Genomic DNA, 7,334 nt, shown 5'->3' with positions numbered 1-7,334 from the left:
CACATGTTGTAACAATCTAGGTTAAAAACGGTGCATACCCCTCCTTCATAGAATGACTTACAAGGGCATATAACAGTGTTACATACACTGACCTCTGGACTGTACGAGGTCACACATGTTTTGTCCAGCCGTAGCCCTCATATATATGGACCCTACCCCACAATTTGTGTGGGAGTCCACAACATCACTGGAATGATAGCAGGAATGCCAGCAGTAAATAATGATAGGTCACTACTTAACAACCTCTTACTGCATGACATATGGACAAAGCCTGGTAGATAGGTGGAGGACAGAGGCTGGAACACAGGGCCATATTTGCAATATTGCTATTATACACTGTGAAAGTTGCTGGTATTGGTTGCAACATACCTTTATTCAGGAATATGAAGTCAGAAACACAAATGGATGTAGCCATGTACTGATAGCACTCAAAAGAGGGAATGCCACTGATATATCAGAGACAAACCTGTGTGGTGAACAGACAAAACATAACAGCCAATCCTCTGGCCATCATGTGGATAGGCCCACAGTTGAGAGCTATGCCGACAGACTGCATTACATGCAAAACTAGCATGTACACACAAACCCTGTAAAACTAGCAGTATTTAATGCATATAACAACAATACTCACACTGTCCGTAGGTCTGGAACCTTACAGAAATATGTAGTTGGCCTGTGTCTGCAAGTCCTGTTGTAAGAGGTATTGCTACCTGCTGTCCGTAACACTGCTGACAACACACAGGAAGGATGTCTTCCATACAGGAAAGGTAAAGGGACAATGCCCACATGATGTACTAATTTATAGTAGTTGGTTGCCATGATAGTGGTAATTGGAAGTGCTACACAGCTGGCTGCATGCAATTAGCAAGTGGTGAACACTGATTGGTGCAGAGGCCATCACCTGATCATGATCATCACCTACAAAATCCATGCTGAAACTTATTCAAAGCAGCTCAATCCCTGTAGTGGAGAGAGAGAGAGAGAGAGAGAGAGAGAAATTAAATAATTAAATGTCACATATCAGGTTCGTATAATGTTAACATATGCACTATTGTGGCCCCATGGCATATCAGGGAAGACAGTGCCATTTCGATAAGGGTGTGTACACTCCTCATAGCCACAGTAAGGTTTGAAGGTTGTCAGTGTAATTGTATTTTATTGGTCATACATGCACAGTGAATGATGAAATCTGCAAACCAGACATCAGGCATTCACTATTAACATCTGTCCACATATCATCCCAGATATGTGTCAGATAAACACATAAGGGCTGTGAACAGCAGAGCAAACATAACTGACACACATATACACATTCAGCAACGGCATGTACACCTGTGAGGTATGGTGTACATTACATGCTAGGGTGCCGAACAGGTGCACAGCAATACTGTGTGCATGGGTGCAGTGTGTTCCAGGAGAAGGAGTATCACCTACTAACACAACTCATGCATCACAGAGATGTATACTGTTGGTAACAGGGATTGACTATTGCTGCAGTGCATGCTGTTGAGTGCCATATGTCATGCACGTTGACTGATGGGTAATGAGAGGTCTGTGTGTAATATCTTTGTGCAACCTCACCTGTAAGTATGTGTGTGTGTGTGTGTGTGTGTGTGTGTGTGTGTGTGTGTGTGTGTGTGTGTGTGTGTGTGTGTGTGTGTGTACAGTTAAGCAATGACATACAGGTATTAAAGTGCATTTCTCATTTTCCCCTCACAGGTGGTGAGTTGGGTCTGGGTCCCTCCTGCAGGCAAACTGATGTTAGTGTCCATACAGACTTTGACAATGATGATATGTGTAGTGAGGCACAGGCAGTGTTGCCAGGGGCTGAAGCTGTGCCATCGTTTGACATCCCACTGTTATCCACCCCATCACCACACACAGTCACATTGCCTATACATACCCCATCACCAGTGGCCATAGATGAGGGACAGTTGACGGTTGGTGGCATGGGACAGGACAGTGTGGTGACTATGGCATGTGTGTCTGAACATAGCAGCCATAGCCGAATGGCCGGCAAGGTACCACACAGGCAGATGTACAGGTGTGCTCATAGGAGGGCTGCTGGTCATCATGCCCCTGGGAGAAGTGCTACAGCTGGTGCTGCCAGATGCATGCTTCAGGCCATCATGGAGGTGCAAGCACATATGGAACATTATACCAGACAGGGTCTGAGGCTCCAGAGGGCTACTCACTCTCCTGTTATTGACAACATCTGTGATCTTTCAGGTGCCCACCATTATTTTGCAGAGGTCCTGGATAGATGATTGTGTAAGATGGTGGTAATCCTTGACTGTGGAATGTGCTTGAGCATATGGTGGGAGTAGTGTGACGGCCACATGGATGTAGGCCAGCAACACCAACAGCTGGAGGTTGACGTGGATGTGCAACAAGTGAGAGCTGCTCCCGTAATGGCAGTACAGCACCAGCACTACATGAGGGTGCTGTCCACACCACAACATAGCAGGCCACATGCACGTGGCCCTGGCCGGTCCCAAGAGGGACCCAGATCCAGCAGACATATGTCATTGTCAGGGGAGAGTACCATATCTTGGCTTATACCTGGTAGTGTCTGAGGAACCCCTGGCAGGCAGAGTTCTCATGTCTGTGGCTGGAGAGGGTGAACTGCACATCCTGCCAGGTACAGTCTACAGCTGTCCAACAAACCCCTGTATAGGGTAGCCACATGGCAGAACTGTCTGCATGCATACACACACACATCACCAACAGAGCTAGGGCAACCCCATACCTACACACACCACATCTGCACAGCCCAATTAATAATGAAACCCCCTAACACACACACACATGATGTCAAACAAATGGCTCAATATAGGTCTCTGGCAAACCCACAACACACCCTGTGCATATGATGATACCTGTGCCACATCCCTGTCATCCATAACATTGATGCAGGGACAGGCTAATATGGTTCTGATGCACAGGGTGACTGTACTATGGTGTACCAATGTAATGCTCTGTAACATGTTTTCAGTACTAAAGTTTAATGCTTACATGTCAAGATGTGTAGCTGTCCAGCCATGATGCATTATAGATGTTATTAACACCAAGTGATTGTGGTCTCCATAATGTATTCCGTTTGTGTTGTAGGTGTCTATGTGTCAGCAGGATGTTGGTCTGCTGTTGTTTCCTGCAAGGGGTATGGCACTGTAGTGACACCTTGACTGTGCCATATCCTGGGTACAGATGAACACAAGTCACAGGTCTGTATAACAGTTACTGCATGTGCCACATGCCTGATAGGTCTAAGGGGTGTATACAGGTGAGTGCATGGTGGCTGATGTCAGCAGCCCTTCTACAGTGGACAATGGTAAGTGTACTGGGTGGTACATACCACATGTTTGTATATATCACACACACACAGAGGCTTTGGTGTTGATGCAATACACAGAGAATACCGTACGCATGTCTGTATGTACTTTTGCAAGGAACCCATTTTAGCCTATGTAATTCCACCAAGACAGAATAGGCACAACATCACATTAGGAAACAATTAGTCTGCTAGTTTAATGTCATTGACGATAGTACTGGTAGGGTATATGTCCCCTTCCCCAATGTAGTGCAATCCTCAACTTGATAAACATAGGTGTGCTGGTGTGGGTGGCACAACCCTACCCTTTGGTGGGTGTGGGGTGGTGTAGAACCACAGATAGTGTGACTGATAACTACTTAACCTGTTAACATAAGCTGTACAGTATTACAGCCGACTAAGTGGGGGGATAGACTGAACAATAACCGCAATGATGGTGGCTGTGTCCACAAGATCCACACCCAGCTATATATACCAACCCCAGTATCGCTATACAGATATACAGTGAGGAAGAGGGCATTTACACATCTACTACTAGTTTTGATGGAATTAATTTCCACAAGATGATACCTGTAAAATGTTAGCATTTGCAAGTCATTTCTTGGACAGATGACCTCCTGGGACATGTATTCTCTGCAAACTGAGGTAGATCCCTTCACATACATACATACACACTCTTACTTGGCAACACTTAGACTAGAACCTCTACCTAGGTACTTATTGCCTTAATTGCACACATCACACAGCTTTTAGGACAAGGTGTGTCCCAGGTTACTTGTTAAGTAAAAAACATCAGCAGGCCTTGTACAGTATGGAAATGGGGGAGGTACTTGTTGTTTGTGAACAATAAATAGTGTGACATACTGTCATATACACATTGACAAACACATAACAGTCATACACACATCTGAGAGACCTGGGTTTATCAGTGCTAACTACCTTGTCAGTGTGTCCATTCTGTTACAGATAAGTTGCACACAGCACATGCATCATTGGGTTGGATAGAGTAATCAGTTACCTGTATGGTTGATGGTGACAGTGGTCCCCATACAGTGGACCTTGGGACATGTACTGGGGGTACCATGGTATAAAGACAGTATAGCCAGCACCCACACCCCGCATTGGATATTGTACTCACTGAAACCCATAATAATACTCTGACATACCCACCATTACACATTGACCAGGACTGCAATACAACCCCTTGTCTATCTCAAGAGTGCTACTACAGGGATATGCATCTATTGCACATACCACAGGGATAGTAGGGTGATGTTTTGTCATGGCTCTCCTACAGTCAGCAACATCACTATCTCTTATACTGTGTGGCAAGGTGTATTGTATTAGGAGAATGTGGCCCCAGAATGCTGTATCCTACAAATATTCACACTTGCTCACATACACACTTGCCAGGTCTCAGAGGGTAACCCATGCCTATCTACCCATTTGTCCAACAGTGTTGTGCTGGTACTGCAAGCTCCAGGTAGCCCATAGGGTGAAGAGTTTAACAAGGTATATGTGATGTCTATTACAGCAGCAGCCATATCTAACTATGGCAATGGGGGGTGTAGTGGGTGTGAAGGGCCTCAGGGTATTATCAACTACAGGTTTACAAACACACAGACACTGTTACTCTCAGTAATGCACACCAACACATTTGTCAGTACTGGGGTCCATAGGTGCAGGTGTTCATAGGTGTGTACCAGGATATTGTCCATGGAGAGTTGGGAAGAGTAGGGGATGTGGGTACAGTGGTATCATGCCACCTGCCATTTGCCCGAAGGCCATCTATCAACTGATGCCATGGGAGTGATCCTCAGGGTGAGAGTTAAATGCAACATTCAATCATCTGGTTGCCTCTTGCAGAGGGCCAGTGAAGTGCTCCAACTGACATGTATGCAACATGTATTACATACCATGGTCAGTGTCTGTCTTGGAGACCTGTACCCAAGTATGTTTTGTTGACTGTGGTAGTGTAGTTGAGGTATCCATGGCATGCGGTGCGTACAGGGTGGAGATTCCTAGCTGTAGCATTCATAACACAGCCGGGCAGACATGTCAATGTCACTCAAGCATAGATTGCCTGTAAGCAGCCAAGATGGATACCTGACATTTGCACATATGTACAGAGGACAGACAGGCATCAGCTAGCAAGCTGGTTATGCATTAGGATGAGTATGTTGACAGATAGACATCTGACACTGATAGGTATACCATTACTACATGACAGCAGCATATATATGTGTGTGTGTGTGTGTGTGTGTGTGTGTGTGTGTGTGTGTGTATATCTATAGCTATATCTATCTATCTATATATATATATATATATATATATATATATATATTTATAACATATGTCAATAACATGTAGCGGAGTCATACCTCAGCACCAATAGTCACAACCTCTTAGTGCAAGGGGATATCATGTAAGTATTGCAGGTATAAATATAGACTGTTGCTACTGTAACAGGGGTTGTCTTAACAGAAATGTTATGTGGGAAGTCAGATCTGATATTGACATGTACGCCATCAGTTACTGACAGACATCATAAGATCATCATAGTGCAGTACCACACAAATCACAGTAATGATCCTGTGGAATACAGCAGAGATATGACCAATAAATGTGGACAGTCTGACACACTCTGGTTAGTCCAGAGGTATACACAGAACCCCTTAGTGCAAGACATGTGGACCAAGCCTGACAAAGTGGATGTTTACAGCCATGTAAATGGGGATATCATGAAAATACTGGAATAGTTAAGCTCACACAGTTTATGCATTCACACACTCCTTTCTGTCCTGACACTTAACCGGAGGAGCAGAGGTCACAAGCCCACATACTACCCACTAGTTAGTGACATACATCTTTACAGCATCCCACTGCTTTGTCAGAAATACACAACAGTTATGGTGGCCCAGCAACAGTACATCTGACAAATATCTGGACATAATATCACATTGGGTAAATACACTGAGCTACGTGGCATGTCACAAAGCACTGTGCAAACTACAGGCAGACTGCCACAACACTGACCTACATTTCTTATGGGGGAATACGCGGTTCTACCTGACTTCGACAGCTGAGAAGACCGACATCGTCCAACTGGAGAAGAGATCGAAAGCGAAAGAAAGAAGACGACAATCAGCGGGTTGCAGAACATCGACAACAATGAGAAGACGGACCACGACGGATGACAACACCAACGCCGAGGATGACATGTGGAAGAAAGGCTGAGTATATATGTATGGACGTTACGTCCGGAGTGGCAGGGTGGTGTGTGTGGAGATTCTGTGGGGATAGGATGGTGGGAGTAGGGGTTAGGGAGCTTATAGGGGTGGGTTAAGTGGAGTTAGGTTAGAGGTGAGTTGAGTAGGGGTGGAGAGTTGGGTGGAGGAGAAAGGGGTTAAGTTAGGTTAGGGAGGAGTTAGGGGTTAAGGGTTAGTTAGGGGGGTTATAGGGGCGGGGTAAGGTGAGTGTGGTTAGGGGGACGGTAGGGTAAGTGTAGGTAGTGTGGGACCTTAAAGGTTAGTGGGGTTGGTGTGTTGTGGTGTGTGTTTTGTGGTTGGGTTGTTTGTGTGTTGTGTGGTTGTGGGTTTGGGGTTTTGTTTTTGTTTTGTATGGGGTTTGTTTATGTGTGTGTGGTTATTATTTTATTTACTGGTGTGGTGTGTTTGATGTGGTTGTCGGTGTTCGGTGGTGTGTTGTGATGTCGGTGTTGTGTAGAATACGCATGTATCTGCAAATATAGCAGGACCTACAGGCATGAAACAGCATGGAGTAACAGACACCTGTGTGAAAGTGCATACCCACAACCAATCTGAACACAGCCACAGTCATATATGGTAAGTGTGAGACATGCGTGAATGGGCATACCTTCGTTGAAGGTTGTGCGTCAGGGCTGGCAACTCAGCACGTAAAAATCAACTGCCAATCATTAGCGGACCGGAGTTCCGCTGTGGCAACCCCTAACTGGGTAAAGCTGAAAGACACAACAACTTAA

This window comes from Protopterus annectens, chromosome 2.part1 (assembly GCF_019279795.1).
Source record: "Protopterus annectens isolate FY-2018-M chromosome 2.part1, PAN1.0, whole genome shotgun sequence".
Taxonomy (NCBI): Eukaryota; Metazoa; Chordata; order Ceratodontiformes; family Protopteridae; genus Protopterus; species Protopterus annectens.
Note: the sequence above shows the minus strand (reverse complement) of the source record.